The 19129-nt window shown below is 42.1% G+C and overlaps 1 pseudogene; it reads left to right on the top strand.

The window, feature by feature from the left end:
* The first annotated feature begins 17953 nt into the window (after nt 1-17953).
* On the top strand, nt 17954-18071 carry LOC126427526 (5S ribosomal RNA; annotated as a pseudogene).
* The last annotated feature ends 1058 nt before the right edge of the window (nt 18072-19129 follow it).

Here is a 19129-nt window from a genome sequence, read left to right on the forward strand (position 1 = left end):
TGTTTTCTGGTCACTCAAGATTATACGTAAAATTTATTCATTCTCCATTTGTGCCTATCTGTCCACAAATTTTCTACAGTAGTTATTCTTCTAATTAATGTGCATGTGACCAGTGGTCCCTGGTGATTCCCATTGATGACCCCTCATGTCAGTCAGTCGCCTGACACCCTTTTCCTATCTCCATACCATATGAGTTGTTCTCTTCCACAAAATCAATAATCAGATTTGTGACATCAATTTTCTTTGTGATGACCTCATTTCCCACCCTTTCCCACGAGGATTCCCCGTGCAGACTGTCTCTGAAAGTTTTCATCCGTTCAAAGCCACGTTAAAAGGATACAAACATTGAGCGTTTCTGGAACAAGAGCAACGGGTGCTACTGCGCATTTGACAATGTTTATGGTTTCAGCATGATGGTTGCCCAGTGCATTAAGCAATTCAAGCACGGCACATATTAGACTGGGCTTACACTAGTCGTTGGGTTGGCAGAGGTGGCCCTATTAATTGGCCCACTAGGTCGCCAGATTTGATGTTGGTGGATTTCTCTCTGTGGGTATATTTGAAAGATAATATTTACTAGCAAGTGCCAACAGGCCATGAAGACGTGGTTGACCACATCAGAAACATCTTGACATTCCTGCAGATTTGCTTCTGTCCTGTGTACAGTCATTTGAAAAGTGGATCACTAAGTGTATTGAAGTTGGCGGTACTACGCTTGGACACTTACTGTAATTGAAAAAGTAGAATAGCATTCACCTTGAGCCACGGCCAAAGTGGCATGTTGAGTAGTCCCTGTTCAACATGTCAGAGGAATACAACGTAAAATGGGGTTTCCAATTAGAAGTTATGAAATACTGGCCTGTCCTACCCCCACAGCATGGAGGTGGGCTCCCACATGCCATTGGATATTCAAGGGCCATTAAGTATCGTGTCATAAATGACAACAGTGTACTCATTTCTATTCCACCAAATACAGTGCCATCTGTGGTGAAATGAAGAAAATGCTTCAGACAAAACGTTTGTTGATTTTGCCATAGATTCGTAATCTGCAATAAAAAAAAAATAGAGGTTCCCATTGGAGCTTTCAAAGTTCCCCTCCCCCCCCCCCCCCCCCTCCACTCGCGCTCTCCACCACCCACACACAGGTTGGGGTGGAGGTTCAAGTGTAGTATCATTGGATTTCACTCTCCAAGACAAACAAATTGGAAATATATCTTTTTATGATTCGATGTGTGATGTGGTCCATTGATCGTGACCGGGCCAAATATCTCACAAAATAAGTGTCAAACGAAAAAACTACAAAGAACAAAACTTGTCTAGATTGAAGGGGGAAACCAGATGGTGGTATGGTTGGCCCACTAGATGGTGCTGCCATAGGTCAAACGGATATTAACTGCATTTTTTTAAAATAGGAACCCCCATTTTTATTACATATTCGTGTAGTACGTAAAGAAATATGAGTGTTTTAGTTGGACCACTTTTTTCACTTTGTGATAGATGGCGCTGTAATAGTTACAAACATATGACTCACAATTTTAGACGAACAGTCGGTAACAGGTAGGTTTTTTAAACTAAAATACAGAACGTAGGTACGTTTGAACATTTTATTTCGGTTGTTCGAATGTGATACATGTACCATTGTGAACTTATCATTTCTAAGAATGCATGCTGTTACAGCGTGATTACCTGTAAATACCACATTAATGCAATAAATGTTCAAAATGATGTCCGTCAACCTCAATGCATTTGGCAATACGTGTAACGACATTCCTCTCAACAGCGAGTAGTTCACCTTGCGTAATGTTCGCACATGCACTGACAATGCGCTGACGTATGTTGTCAGGCGTTGTCGATGGATCACGATAGCAAATATCCTTCAACTTTCCCCACAGAAAGAAATCCGGGGACGTCAGATCCGGTGAACGTGTGGGCCACGGTATGGTGCTTCAACGACCAATCCACCTGTCATGAAATATGCTATTCAATACCGCACATGAGCTATGTGCCAGACATCCATCATGTTGGAATTGCATCGCCATTCTGTCACGCAGTGAATCATCTTGTAGTAACATCAGTAGAACATCACATTGGAAATCAGAATACATTGCACCATTTAGATTGCCATCGATAAAATGGGGGCCAATTATCCTTCCTCCCATTATGCCGCACCATACATTAACCCGCCAAGGTCGCTGATGTTCCACTTGTCGCAACCATTGTGGATTTTATGTTGCCAAATAGTGCATATTATGCCAGTTTACGCTACCGCTGTTCGTGAATGACGCTTCGTCGCTAAATAGAACGCGTGTAAAAAATCTGTCATCGACCTGTAATTTCTCTTGTGCCCCATGGCAGAATTGTACATGACGTTCAAGGTCGTCGCCATGCAATTCCTGGTGCATAGAAATATGGTACGGGTGCAATCGATGTTGATGTAGCATTCTCAACACCGTCATTTTTGAGATTCCCGATTCTCGCGCAATTTGTGTGCTAATGATGTGTGGATTAGCCACGACAGCAGCTAAAACACCTACTTGGGCATCATCATTTGTTGCAGGTCGTGGTTGATGTTTCACATGTGGCTGAACACTTCCTGTTTCCTCAAATAATGTAACTATCCGGCGAACGGTCCGGACACTTGTATGATGTCGTCCAGGATACCGAGCAGCATACACAGCACACGCCCATTGGACATTTTGTTTACAATAGTCATACATGAATACGATATCGACCTTCTCCGCAATTCGTAAATGGTCCATTTTAACACGGGTAATGTATCACGAAGCAAATACCGTCCACACTGGCGGAATGTTACGTGATACCATGTACTTATATGTTTGTTACTATTACAGTGCCATCTGTCACAAAGCAAAAAAAGTGCTCCAACTAAAACATTCATATTTCTTTACGTAGTACACAAATATGCAATAAAAATGGGGGTTCCTATTTTAAAAAATTTAGTTGATATCCATTTCACCTACGACAGCACCATCTAGCGGGCCAACCATAGTGCGATCTGGTTTCCCCGTTGAAAATTTGTACCATACCAAGATTCGAACTAGCATCTCCTGCTTAATAGGCAGATGTGCTGACCGCTGCACCACCTGGACGCAGTGGTCATTGTAACTGCACAGACTACTCTAGCACGCTTTCCGTCAGACCCAGATTCTCAACTTTCCACACACTACTAATATAGTGCCCCTTGCTCATTATTCTCATTACTGAATGAATCTCACACCAGCCTCATTTGTGTGTTTGTGTTTTCTTTCAGACATGTCAGGAAGAACAGATGCCATTTTGATCCAGTATTGAGGATAGTGGGCAAGGGACACTACATTAGTACTGTGTGAGTAAGTTGAGAATTTGGATCTGACAGGAGGCATGCTAGGGTGGTCCTTGCATTTGCAATGACCAGTGTGTCCATATGCCTTAGTAGTCAGAGAATCTGCCTGATTAGCCTGGCAGATTAGCCTGATTCAATCCTGGTGCAGCACAAATTTTTAACTTTCCCCATTGATTTAAATCAATACTCACTCACAACTAATGTCATAAATTCCTGTGTCCTGATTTGTGAGTTTGGTATCATTCATCAATTTTCTTATTTGTGATCCAACAAAGAAAGATTCTTTCAGCTTTGCTTCACTCAGTTATGGTAAATTTTCTTTGAAATCACTGAAGGCCCAACCTCCTTCATCCATAGCTTTTTACAAAGTTTTTCATAAGGCTCAACTTTAAATAAACAGGAGGCAAAATGATTTCATTGGGCTCAACCAGTGGAGTGTTTTCCGCATTTTCCTTTCCAGATACATAAGATTTTCTCATCGACAATTCTTTGACTGTATAATGGTTCTTGGTGTTATGGCTGACCCTTAGACACAAAAAAAGTATTTTTTGAAGCCACCCTGTAAACCTGTGAAGATACAGTCTATACCTAGTTTTGCATGAATGTACTGTAGTATTTGTGAGCCAGAAGTAACTGTCTGAAAAATTACTGTTGTGCTCAGAGTGCACCATTGGAACAGGAAACGCCATGGCTCGGCATTTTCATTTCAACCATTCAGTTGAAGCAATGGTACAAGTTATGCAGGCAGTTGTTGTTGTTGTTGTGGTCTTCAGTCCTGAGACTGGTTTGATGCAGCTCTCCATGCTACTCTATCCTGTGTAAGCTTCTTCATCTCCCAGTACCTACTGCAACCTACATCCTTCTGAATCTGCGTAGTGTATTCATCTCTTGGTCTCCCTCTACGATTTTTACCCTCCACGCTGCCCTCCAATGCTAAATGCAGGCAGTACGAGGTGCAAAATTTTTATCTTGATCACCAATATCACAGTCAAACTTCAGTTTATTTGCCTTCTTAACTAAACCAATGATTAGTTTTCTTTTAATCTGTGATTGGTTTCTTTGAGATTTTGGGGATGAATTTCCCATACACATAACAATAGTTGTCGGGATGGTTTAGACAACAAAAACGTTTGCCAGTAGCCATTTTTACTAAGTATAACTTTTAAACACCACAACATTCCAATATATCACAAAAACTTGCAATACATTGCTGGGCCATGGTAAGTGTGATAAGAATTGCACCATGGGTATTCCAACACATACCAGATCATAAAGTCTCTTTTGCAGTGTGGATTATCTTGCCATCAGGTGAGTACAGTTTAAAATCTTTCAAGTGTGTCACTTAGTGACAATCTGTAGATTTCTAGCACTCCTATACCAAAAACAAAAAATTAAAAAATTATACATCCAAACAAAACAATACAAAACAGTGAAATACGGAAAATAAACAATAAAAACCCTTTAAAAAAAAATCTTGCTTCCTAGAACATTTTGAAAGGTAGATTCGGATTCTCCATGACAAAATCCACACAAATTGATGTGTCACGTCCCAGCAAAAAATGAGAGTGAAAAGACAACACAGTTGGCGATCCTAATTTAAACTAGATTAGGTGGTGCCATAAATATGACTCCCAACTACCAACTCATCAATACAACCGATCTAAAAATATGTTACTACAATGTGCAATCCCTGCGTAATAAGATCGATGAAATTAACATACTGTTCAGGGGTTAACTAAAAGATATGTCAGTGTTATGCTTTTCTGAACACTGTCTTAATCCAGGATTAATTCAGAATATGAAAATAAAGAAAATTCATTTTGTCTTTCTACTACCTAAGGAAAAACAGCAAGCAGGGTGATCTGGCAATTTACGTAGAGGAAAATATAGATTTTACTACCGAACCTGACTTAACTAGAACAAATGTCGAAAAATATTATGAAATGGCAGCAATAAAAACTAATCAGTTGAACCTGGTTATTGCTACAGTTTACCGATCACCATCTGGAAATTTTGAACTTTTCTTAAACAAAGTGGAGCCATTGCTAAATAAAGTAATTAAAATGGATTCTGAGTTGATAATCTGTGGCGACTTCAATATTGATTTCCTCATAAATATTAGAAGCAGAGAGGCCCTTTTGAACCTTGCAACATCTTACAATTTATTGGCTGAAGTAAGTGCTGCTACTCGAGTAACAGAAACTTGTGAAACAGCTTTAGATCAGTTTCCAGCCAAGTAAAGTTTACACAACACTTCACTAAAAATTTTCACTGCAGTTTTTAGTGACCATCCTGCTCAAACATTAAGCTTAACAATGAAAGACAGTATTATTAATAACATATCTTTAATAACAACAAGTAAAAGGTATTGTCAGGATAATGTAAACCACTTCAACAATATATTACAGAAAGAAAAATGGTAACAGGTTTACAAAATTAAAGACATGAATGAAAAATTCAACACTTTCATTGACACATTAACACCCATTTCTTTCAAATTGTCTTCCCACTGAAAACTGTAACCATAAAGGGGAATTATAGAGTTAACAACTGGATGGCAAGGGGAATAAGGGTTTCATGCCAGAAGAAAAGACTACTTCATGAAACGTGTAAATCAGAAAATTCCTCACTTGAAATACACATATATTACAAAAATACTAAGAAAAGTAATAAGAACAGCAAAACTGATGCAGAATGGTGAATACTTGTTTAATTCAGATAGCAAAATGAAGGCTGTGCGGGGTATTATAAAAAAGAGTCTGGTGAACACAGACCGTCCTACAAAAATATAACACTGCGACAACAAAAATAAAACAGTAACAAACCCCTTAGAAGTAGCCAGCACTTTTAACAATTTATTCACATGTGTTGCTGATAATATGGTACAATAAAACTTACATGAAAGCATCCAAGCCAATAACTACAAAATAAGTGATTGTAGTCAATGTACATCAGTTCTGTCTCACAAGATGGGGTAGCTAATGCAATAAAAGGACTAAAAATATATATATATAAATACTATATATAAAAACAAAGATGAGGTGACTTACCGAACGAAAGCGCTGGCAGGTTGATAGACACACAAACAAACACAAACATACACACAAAATTCAAGCTTTCGCAACAAACTGTTGCCTCATCAGGAAAGAGGGAAGGAGAGGGGAAGACGAAAGGAAGTGGGTTTTAAGGGAGAGGGTAAGGAGTCATTCCAATCCCGGGAGCGGAAAGACTTACCTTAGGGGGAAAAAAGGACAGGTATACACTCGCACACACGCACATATCCATCCACACATACAGACACAAGCAGACATATTTAAAGACCAAATATAAATACTTAATTTCTAAAGTGTTTTACTGCAAGCTTAAATAGGTATGCCTAGAAAGAGTATTTATAACTTTACTTGTCCAATATCTTAAGCAAAAGATGCTTTTGTAGACAAAAGGCCAAGAAATACAATACAGTGAATCTGGTGCGAAATGGCATTGAGTATGTAATTGTTTGGAGATTTTTTCTTTTGTTTCCTTTCTAACCTGTTGACCTCAGTTAATGATCCAATAGTGAACTGTGCAGCTTTTATTCCTGAATTAATTTTTTATATTTTGTTTACTATCTTCTCTCATGTTCACTCATAGATACTTGTACTCCTCAGCATTTGTAATCATTCCTATCCCTTCTTCCACTGTCAAATATTGATTTGCTCCTCCTATTATCATATACACTCGTGCTCATAAATTAGGGATGACTGCACAATGTGGTGCCACACAACTCGACACTACACAAAACTGGTGCTAATAGCACAGGCACATAGGGAACACAAACGACACAACAGATCTGAAAGTCCACGGGTATTGGTCATAAGTTGAGAAAACCATCCCAAAACACATGCTATAAAATCCCACTGTTTCCTGCACATGTACCCCGACATCAATATGGGATATGATCTCTGTGCACAGGTACACAGGCCACACAACGGGTTGGCATACTCTGGATCAGGTGGTCGAGCAGCTGCTGGGGTATAGCCTCCCATTCTTGCACCAGTGCCTGTCGGAGCTCCTGAGGTGTCATAGGGGTTTGAAGACGTGTAGTGATACGTCGACCAAGAGCATCCCAGACGTGCTCGATGGGGTTTAGGTCTGGAACACAGGCAGGCCACTCCATTCACCTGATATCTTCCGTTTCGAGGTACTCCTCCACGATGGCAGCTCAGTGGGCTGTGCAATATCATCCATCACGAGGAAGGTGGGACTCGCTGCACCCCTGAAAAGGCCAACATATTGGTGTAAAATGACGTCCCGATACACCTGACCTGTTACAGTTCCTGTGTCAATGACATGCAGGGGTGTACGTGCACCAATCATAATCCCACCCCATACCATAAAACCACGACCTCTGTACACGTCCCTTTCAAGGACATTAAGGGGTCGGTATCTGGTTCCTGGTTCACGCCAGATGAAAATCCGGCGAGAATCACTGTTCAGACTATACCTGGACTTGTCCATGAACATAACCTGGGACCACTGCTCCAATGAGCGTGTACTGTGTTCTTGACACCAGGCTTTACGGGCTCTCCTGTGACCAGGGGTCAGTGGAATGTACCTTGCATGTCTCCGAGCGAATAAACCGTGTCTGTTCAGTCGTCTGTAGACTGTGTGTCTGGAGACAACTGTTCCAGTGGCTGCGGTAAGGTCCCGAGCGAGGCTACCTGCAGTACTCCGTGGCCATCTGCGGGCACTGATGCTGAGATATCGGTCTTCTTGTGGTGTTGTACACTGTGGACGTCCCGTACTGTAGCGCCTGTACACGTTTCCTGTCTGCTGGAATCGTTGCCATAATCATGAATTCACACGTTGTGGCACACAGAGGGCCCGTGCTACGACCTGCAGTGTTTGACCAGCCTCCAGTCGCCCTAGTATTCTACCCCTCATAACGTCATTAATAAGTGTTCTTTGAGCCATTTTCGACACACAGTCACCATTAGCACGTCTGAAAACGTCTGCACACTTACTCACTGCACCATACTCTGACGTGCACTAACACACCTCTGCCTATGTGGACTGCTGCCAGCGCCACCGTGCGATGACCGCAGGTCAATTGCACCGCTTGGTCATACCCCGAGGTGATTTAATCCTGCAAACCGCCCACCAGAGTGTTGTTTCACCATGTACCAGCATTATACTTAATTTATGAGCATGAGTGTATTTTGTTTTATTTGTGCTGACCTGAAGTCCCATTTTTTATACTTCTTTATTAATTTCTTGGTGCTGTATTCAGGTGCGTCATCTTGTTCTAAAAGTAGCTGTTTATTGGCAAATTGTAGTGAATGTATAGTGATAACATTTATTGCGGTTCCCATGTTCTTACATTTTTTCCTCCAGTTTTCCAACACTTTCTGTGTATATATTTTGTAAAGTGTCAGTGATCGGCTGCATCTCTTTTGTAATCCTGTTGTAACTTTAGATCCAGATGGGAAAAAGGTTTGTATTTTCATTCTTTTTAAATAATTTCATTAAAAAAGCCTTACATTGTTATCTATATCTCTTTTAATTTATGTGTAGTGTAGGATTTTCTTTGTCAAGGTATTATAATTTTTTTGCTTTCATATATAGTCTCTCCCTCATAGGAGAAATTTACAACAAAAAGATGAAAGTCTTCATGCAGTCGTCACAATATGTCATGAAAATAAGGCAAGCAGTAAAATACAGATTAAGAAGCCAAAAATGAACAAAATTAAACACATGATGAGAATGGTGAGGAAATGCCAGCAGTAGGTGTTAGTAAACACAGCCACTGTCCTATCGGCATCAAAATACTCTTCCAAAGGATAATCAACACTGTCATTCTGCATTGTAGTAGGCAGACTTTGGTTCACTGTTAGGACACTATGAAAATGCAATAACTCTACACAGAAGATTGATTACAAACCACTGATGCACCCCACCTTACAGTAATGCCCATTGCACATAGGACTAACTGGGTATGTCGAACATATGCAAACATGAGTAGTGCAAAAAATTGCACATTTGTTTGAGCCATGGGAGGGTGTCACAGAGATGCTAAAAAGATAGAAATGGCAGATGCTTAAAGACAGATGGGAACTATCCTGTGAAAGCATACTTAACAAACATTTGACGAATTGGTGTCAAATGAAGAATGTAGGTCCGTACTTCACTGAAGCGCCAAAGAAACTGATATAAGCATGCATATCCCTATTGTGAGATATATAAACAGGAAGAATACAGGGCTGTAGTCGACAATGACTGTAAAAGACAACAAGTGTCTGTCGTAGTTGTTAGATCAGTTACTGCTGCTGCAATGCAGGCTATCAAGATTTAAGTGAGTTTGAATGTGGTGTTATAGTCAGCACACGAGCATGGGACGCAGCATCTCCAAAGTAACAATATAGTGGGGGTTTTCCCATATGAACATTTCACGAGTGTCAGTGAATATCAGGAATCTGATAAAACATCAAATCTCCAAACATTGCTGAGGCCAGATAAAGATCATGGAAGAACAGGACCAATGATGACTGAAGAGAATCATTCAGTGTGGCAGAACTGCAACCTGTCTGCAGATTGGTGCAGATTTCAATGCTGGGCCATAACAAGTGTCAGCTTGCGAACCATTTAATGAAACATCACTGATATGGGCTGTCAGAGCTGAAGGCCCTCTCTTGTACCCTTGATGACTGCACGACACAAGGCTTTACACCTCGCTTGGGCCCATCGACACAGATATTGCACTGTTGATATGTTGCCTGCTCAGACAAGTCTCATTTCAAATTGTATAGAGCAGATGCACATGTATGGATATGGGGACAACCTCATGAATCTATGGACCCTGCATGTCAGCAGGGATCTGTTCAGGCTGATTGGAGGTGCAGTTGGAGTGATTTGAGACGCCTGATATGTCTAAATATGACCCCGACAGATGACACACACGTAAACATCTTATTTGATCACCTACATCCATTCGTATTCATTGTGCATTCTGACAGACTTGGGCAATTCCAGCAGGACAATGCAACACCCCACACGTTCAGAATTGCTACAGAGTGGCTCCAGGAACACCCTTCTGAGTGTAAACACTTCCACTGGCCACCATACTCTATGAACATTATTGAGGATATTTGGGATGCCTTGCAACATGCTGTTCAGAAGAGATGTCCAGCCCCTCATACTCCTATGTCTTTATGTACAGCCCTGCAGGATTCATGGTACCAGTTCCCTCCACCACTACTTCAGACATCAGTCAAGTCCATGCCATGTCATTTTGCAGCACTTCTGTGTGCTCACGGGGACCTACATGACATTAGGCAGGTGTACCAGTTTCTTTGGCTCTTCAGTATATAACCCCCTATGTATCACTCTCGTAGGAACCCTGAATTCAAGATTACACTAGGGTGATTCCGTATTGAGTGGACCTGTTTTAGAAATGGTCCCATTCGACCATTTCCAAATTTGGGGAAATTTGGTCCAAAAATGTGTTGAATGGATATGAACAAAATTTCAGCTCAGTATCTCCTTAGGTTCCATTTTTACAGCCTCTTGTAGGTAGGAGTTCCATGTTTGCACCACCTACTCGCATGCTAAAGTGCCAACTCTGGATAACGTTTATGAAAAATGCTCTTCAAGCTCCTGCTTCTGTACACTTGAACAATTTTTTATGCTGAATAGGAGTATATTACTGATTACATTTTTAAATATCCTGGTGACAGCTGGACTTCTTTGAAAATTGCAGAAAATTCATTATGTAACTTGGAGCATACATTTTTAACCAGTCTCAGATCATAATTGTATGGATGGCTTCAGCCAAGAATATGTAATATGACACTCACACATTTATTTTTATTTTCCATTTTGCACGACATCATTTATGTTTCTCTATCAAAATATATGCACCTGCAAAATCGATAAAAATATTTTGGGTGCCAAATTGTGTTTTTGGGACACCGAATCTCAACCAACTGTTTATTCTTTAACCCTTTTTTAATCTTGTTATAGCTGGAAAGAGTATTCTTTAAGCTTCAGAAGCTATATAACTTAATTTTAGACTCACACCTGCTTATGGATTCGAAAAACATTGCTTAAAGTTATTGCTTTTCATACAGAGTGTATTTACTAGAATGTGACATTAATGAGTATTCACAAAGTAAAATCAGTCAAAACAGCTTTTGTGTCAAAGTTCTTGGCTGATTAGAACTGCATACTGGCCTGGGACTCAGATCTCGGGACCTTAACTTTATAAGGCTGAGTGATCTACGCTGACTGAGTTACTCAAGAACGGCTCATGATCCATCCTGACAGCTTTACTTCTGCCATTATGTCACCTCCTACCTTTCAAAGGCTCCACTGTGTATGTTTCCACATCATGAGTGGAGCGGGTTGGGTTGGGTTGGGTTGATTTGGGTGAGGAGACCAAAGTGCGGGGTCATCGGTCTCATCGGATTAGGGAAGGATGGGGAAGGAAGTCAGCCGTGCCCTTTCAAAGGAACCATCCCGGCATTTGCCTGAAGTGATTTAGGGAAATCAAGGAAAACCTAAATCAGAATGGCCGGACGTGGGATTGAACCGTCGTCCTCCTGAATGCAAGTCCAGTGTGCTAACCACTGTGCCACCTCGCTCGGTCATCAGTGGAGCCACAGCAGCAACTGCTGCTAAAGTCTTGGGTTATGACAGCTTGCACTTTCTGTCTTATGTAATCCATGGTTAATATAATAGAGGAAAACATTCCACGTGGGAAAAATATATTTAAAAACAAAGATGATGTGACTTACCATACGAAAGCGCTGGCAGGTCAATAGAAACACAAACAGACACATACATACGCACAAAATTCAAGCTTTCACAACAAACTGTTGCCTCATCAGGAAAGAGGGAAGGAGAGGGAAAGATGAAAGGAAGTGGGTTTTAAGGGAGAGGGTAAGGAGTCATTCCAATCCCAGGAGCGGACGGGTATACACTCGCACACACACACACACATATCCATCCATCCATGGTTAGCTAGTTTTCAAGGCAAATCTCTTAAGTGATGCTGGTGAAGTATTCTCTGTGTAGAAAATGTCAATTACGTCCATATAATCAACAGACAATGATTCTTGTTCATCCCGAGGCTGTAGTTGCTTACGAGCATATTTGTGTCTACACCTGGGACAAAGTTTCTGACCAAGCTTCAATCCTTTATTAGTCTGCAGTTTCAACTTGTCAACAGTTGGCTGTAAACCTATGTTAACTTTGTTCTACCCAAAAGGATTACAGCATGTATTTTGCAGAACTGAAATTTGGTCATCAGCAGGCTATTACGGTATGAACAAATTTGGGCATAATCTGTGAATTCCATTCCAGATCTACATTTTAAAAGGTCTTTGTCCAATTATGACATTTCTTTCGCTGACTTAAATTGACTTTTACCATAATAGAATTATTGAGGCTTATGACAATTAATGCCATCTCGAATGTCGGCAATTGTGCACCAGGTTCTTCGTGATTCATTTCACAAAACACTAACTTGTTCAGAGACAGAATTCTCTAATCATAAGATCAACACCAGAAAGGAACTAACAGTTCAAAGGAAGGTTTAAAAATTATTCAGTACAGGTAATGAATTCACAAATCCAAAAATGAGTTACTTTGTCCTTAGATAGGCATGAGTGGAAAATTAAACTGTACAGCTTCTGAAGCTTAAAGAATGCTCTTTTGGATGCAGCAAGATACAAAAGATTAAAGTACATACAATTGAGATTGAGTCCTCCCAAATAGCCAAAATTTGGCACCCAAAACATTTTCATCAATTTCTCAGGTGCCTATATTTTGACAGTCAAGGCCAGAGGTGGTTGTACACAAGCACAGGAAGACAGCATATTACAAATTCTTGGCAGGATCCGTCCACAACATTAAGGTTTCCAGCTATTTCAAAATGAGCACTCCAAGTTGTGCAATGAATTTTCTGCAATTTTTGAAGTAGTGCCACTGTCACTAAATCTGTTAAAAAACTAATCATTAGTACATTCTTATTCAGCACAAAAAATTGTTTGAGCACACAAAAGTAAGTTCAGAGTAAAGATGCATGTCCTGTGTGGATGAGCATTGTCCTGTTGAAAAATGGTGCCCCAATACTGGCGCAGAAGAGGTAAACGAAGAGGATGCAGTAGTTTGTGACATACTGTAGTATTGGCAGCCATGACCAGAAGTCGTACTCAATGACTCCCCACACCACTGTGGCTCCCCAAACCTTTGGAAGAATGGGACTTCTCCCCAGGTCATTAGCATATGACGATGGTCATCCGGGGTAGTGCAGAACTTCGAGTCAGTGCTGAACACAATGCGATGCTATTCATCAGCAGCCGGCACTTTACTTTCACAGCACCCGTCCAAAAGTAGCCGTTTGTTTTGTGGTGTTAGTTGCAGCCTACACACGGGACAGTAAATATGTAGCCTGGCTGCTACTAGTCTCTGACCGGTGGTAAAGGATGACGCAAAATGTTTCTGGGAGCCCATTACTTGTTCTTGGATAGCAGGTGCGGGTGTGAATGCGTTAGAATGTGCTTGGTGCATAATACAGTGACTGGTACCCTGACAATGAGTAGGCTTGCTGTCACGTTCCCTTTGAGTCCAACATTGAAACATTGTCACATCTCGATGCTGTACAAGTCTCGATACGGCACAATCCTACCAGAGTGCCAAATGGAGACCTACATTGAGGGGCCTTTCCTATGAATCCACAGTGTCTGTCCTCTCGGACATGTCCAAAGAAACAGACACCAGACGGAAGCTGCATCTGCAATATACATAATGTAGACTGATGGGGGAGGGGGGAGCAAAGGAAATGGAAGGAACTTCTGATGTCAGCTGTATCAGAACTTTACATGGAATCAGCAGAGACTGGACCAGGATTCAAAGCGGTGATTGCCTGCTTACAAGGCAGTCGTATTTATCGCAGATGTGCGGACTATCTCAGCACGTTCCCCCGCCAACTCGCATTCTCACATAATGTCATCTGTCCGTGTCTCTGTTCTCCGTGCTCACTAATTTTAGATTCCCAGTGCAGGTTGAACGTAAATGTGCATCCACACTGAAAGTTGTGGATTTAGTGCCGATCAAGGCGAACCAATTATATGAATGCACAGTGTCAGTTCTTTCATATATATACATGATTGTGATAAAAACCGTGTACGGATGGCACGGCAGTTAACACAGCATGACCTAGTAAGCAGGAGGTCCCGGGTTCGAATCCCAGTCCTGCACACCTTTCCACTCATTCTGCATAAAGTCCCAATGCAACTGACATCAATAATTCATTTGCTTTCCTTACCTCCCCCCCCCCCCCCGCCCCCACCTTCAATTTACATTACAATGAGGCCCCTTTCAAGCACTGTCTGGCATTAACAATCCTGTCTATTATTTGTAAGTTGTATATCTATGCCCTTCACAGTGATCACTCGCCATCTGAAGCAGTTCATGCCCCTTAATAACCTACCAGACATGTTAACAAGACTAAAGACAAACAACACTAATACATTCTAGTACCTGGTCTTCCTGTCAGAGAGAAGTGCAATTCTAATTACATAGAAAGCCACTGCAAGTGTTTATGTATATGAAGTTCCATTAAAATCTCACCATGACTTCTGGGTGTGTTACCTTTTTTTCAGGCACTGTATGTACACTACAGGCCATTAAAATTGATACACCACGAAGATGACGAGCTACAGACATGAAATTTAACTGACAGGAAGAAGATGCTGTGATATGCAAATGATTAGCTTTTCAGAGCATTCACACAAGGTTGGTGCCGGTGGCAACACCTACAACGTGCTGAAATGAGGAAAGTTTCCAACCCATTTCTCATACACAAACAGCAGTTAACTGGCGTTGCCTGATGAAACGTTGTTGTGATGCCTCGTGTAAGGAGGAGAAATGCGTACCATCATGTTTCCGACTTTGATAAAAGGTCGGATTGTAGCCTATCGCGATTGCGGTTTATCGTATCACGACATTGCTGCTCGCGTTGGTCGAGATCCAATGACTGTTAGCAGAATATGGAATCGGTAGGTTCAGGAGGATAGTACAGAACGCCGTGCTGGATCCCAACGGCCTCGTACCACTAGCAGTCGAGATGACAAGCATCTTATCCGCATGGCTGTAACGGATCGTGCACCCACGTCTCGATCCCTGAGTCAACAGATGGGGACATTTGCAAGACAACAACCATTTGCACAAACAGTTCGACGACGTTTGCAGCAGCACAGACTATCAGCTCGGAGATTGTGGCTGCGGTGACCCTTGACGCTGCATCACAGACAGGAGCGCCTGCAATGGTGTACTCGAAGATGAACCTGGGTGCACGAATGTCAAAACGTCATTTTTTTTTATGAATCCAGGTTCTGTTTACAGCATCATGATGGTCAGATCCATGTTTGGCAACATCACGGTGAACGCACTTTGGAAGCGTGTATTCATCATCGGTGTACTGGCGTAAAACCTGGTGTGATGGTATAGGGTGCCATTGGTTACATGTCTCGGTCACCTCTTGTTCGCATTGACGGCACTTTGAACAGTGGATGTTACATTTAAGATGTGTTACGACCCGTGGCTCTACCCTTCATTCGATCCCTGCGAAACCCTACATTTCAGCAGGATAATGCACGACCGCATGTTGGAGGTCCTGTACGGGCCTTTCTGGATACAGAAAATGTCCGACTGCTGCCCTTACCAGCACATTCTCCAGATCTCTCACCAATTGGAAATGTCTGGTCAATGGTGGTCACAATATGCCAGTCACTACTCTCGACGAACTGTGGTATCGTGTTCAAGCTGCATGGGCAGCTGTACCTGTACACGCTATCCGAGCTCTGTTTGACTCAATGCCCAGGCATATCAAGGCCGTTATTATGGTCAGAGGTGGTTGTTCTGGGTACTGATTTCTCAGGATCTATGCACCCAAATTGCGTGAAAATGTAATCACATGTCAGTTCTAGTATAATATATTTGTCCAATGAATACCTGTTTATCATCTGCGTTTCTTCTTGGTGTAGCAATTTTAATGGCCAGTTGTGTACTACAATGGTAAGTACCCCCTGCATGTTCTTCACAGTGCAATGCAGAGGATGGATGCAGTCGTGGATACATGACATAAAACTGAATGCATCTTTGCAAATAGGAGTAATACGTGTCGGGAAGGGGGGGGGGGGCGGGAGGCGAGACAATGTCATCTCATTCAGTGATTTCCACTCATCACGAGAAATGTCAGTCTTTCTGCTACTGTTTTCCTTCGTGAAGGATCTTTCCCCCTCTCTCTTACTTTACTCAACTTCCTATAGTTTGCCATTCCAACCTAAGGACTCAGGAACCACATCATCTACATTTATACCTATACCCTGCATTCATATCTATACCCTGGCAGAGGATATGTCCAATTGTTCCAGTTATTAGAATTTCGTCCTGTTCCATTTATGTACAGAGCGCAGGAGGAATCATTGTTTGAGTGCCTCTGTGCAAGCAGTAACTATTCTATTCTTATTCACACAATCCCTATGTGAATGGCACATATGGTGTTGTAGTATATTTCTAGAGTCATCATTTTAAGCTAATTCTTGTTAGCATATTTCCTCGAGAGTTTACACCAATCTTCGTGATTTTGCCAGTCCAGTTTCTTCAGTATCTCTGTGACACACTTCCCATGGATCAAACAAATCTATGACCATTCGTGCTGTTCTTCTCTTTATATGTTCCACCTCCCCTGTTAGCCGTATTTGATACAAGTCCCACACACTTGAGCAATATTCTAGAACTGGTGACATGATTGATTTGTGAGTGTCTCCTTATAGACTGACTGCACTTCCCCAATATTGTACCAATAAACTGAACTTTAACACCTGCTTTACCCACAGCTGAGCCTATGTGATCTTTCCATTTCATATCACTACAAGGTGTTACACCCAGGTATTTGTACTAGCTGGTTGATTCCAACAGTGACTTATTGATATTCTAGTCATAGGATTAGATGTTCCATTTTGTGAAGTGCACAGTGTTACATTTCTGATCATTTAAAGCAAGTTGCTAATCTTTGTACCACTTTGACATCTTATCGAGATCTTTATATTTACTAGATGGTAACTGTTCTTTCGACATGTCCGAAAGAACAGATACCATCTCAGTAAATATATAGTTAAGGCTCACCGGCCACTTGACCATCTTCTTCTTCTGTGCGAATGCACAAACAGTGCCCGAACTCTTACGGGAATTGGCAACGCGCCGCGAGTAATGAGTATAATGGGTGGGGGCACTACAAATGTAGTGCAGGACAATACGTTCAGAATGGGGGTTTCGCAAGAGGTGTGCCAGAGATAAATCCCTGCAGTCGCGCTATCCTCTGTGTCCTCGGTGGCTCAGATGAATAGAGAGTCTGCCATGTAAGCAGGAGATCCCGGGTTCGATTCCCGGTCGGGGCATACATTTTCATCTGTCCCCATTGACGATTGTCAATGCCTGTAAGCAGCTAATGGTGTTCATTTCATTGTAATTATCAAGATCTGACTGAATATTTATGCACCTTCTTTCAGACAGTAGATAACTGCGTGAGCTACAAAAAATGTAAGGTTACTATTAATATTGTCTGGCAACGACCTTGCCGCAGTGGATACACCGGTTCCCGTCAGATCACCGAAGTTAAGCACTGTCAGGCGCGGCCGGCACTTGGATAGGTGACCATCCGGGCCACCATGCGCTGTTGCCATTTTTCGGGCTGCACTCAGCCTCGTGATGCCAGTCGAGGAGCTACTCGATCGAATAGTAGCGGCTCCGGTCACAGAAGACCACCATAACGACCGGGAGAGCGGTGTGCTGACCACACGCCCCTCCTATCTGCATCCTCATCTGAGGATGACACGGCGGTCAGATGGTCCTGGTGGGCCACTTGTGGCCTGAAAACAGAGTGCATTAATATGGTCTGCTACGAGCGCAGTTCAACAAGTAATGCAACACATTTTTTTTCTCGGCCAATTTTGGTTGAAAAAACCGGAAATTTCTTGTGGAATATTTTCAAACATTCCCGCTTCGTCTCGTATAGTTTCATTGACTTCCGACAGGTGGCAGCGCTGTACGGAGCTGTTAAAATGGCGTCTGTAACGGATGTGCGTTGCAAACAACGGGCAGTGATCGAGTTTCTTTTGGCGGAAAACCAGGGCATCTCAGATATTCATAGGCGCTTGCAGAATGTCTACAGTGATCTGGCAGTGGACAAAAGCACGGTGAGTCGTTGGGCAAAGTGTGTGTCATCATCGCCGCAAGGTCAAGCAAGACTGTCTGATCTCCCGCGTGTGGGCTGGCCGTGCACAGCTGTGACTCCTGTAATGGCGGAGCGTGCGAACACACTCGTTCGAGATGATCGACGGATCACCATCAAACAACTCAGTGCTCAACTTGACATCTCTGTTGGTAGTGCTGTCACAATTGTTCACCAGTTGGGATATTCAAAGGTTTGTTCCCGCTGGGTCCCTCGTTGTCTAACCGAACACCATAAAGAGCAAAGGAGAACCATCTGTGCGGAATTGCTTGCTCGTCATGTGGCTGAGGGTGACAATTTCTTGTCAAAGATTGTTACAGGTGATGAAACATGGGTTCATCACTTCGAACCTGAATCAAAACGGCAATCAATGGAGTGGCGCCACACCCACTCCCCTTCCAAGAAAAAGTTTAAAGCCATACCCTCAGCCAGTAAAGTCATGGTTACAGTCTTCTGGGACGCTGAAGGGGTTATTCTGTTCGATGTCCTTCCCCGTGGTCAAACGATCA

The sequence above is a fragment of the Schistocerca serialis genome, chromosome 11, assembly GCF_023864345.2.
Source record: "Schistocerca serialis cubense isolate TAMUIC-IGC-003099 chromosome 11, iqSchSeri2.2, whole genome shotgun sequence".
Classification (NCBI taxonomy): Eukaryota; Metazoa; Arthropoda; class Insecta; order Orthoptera; family Acrididae; genus Schistocerca; species Schistocerca serialis.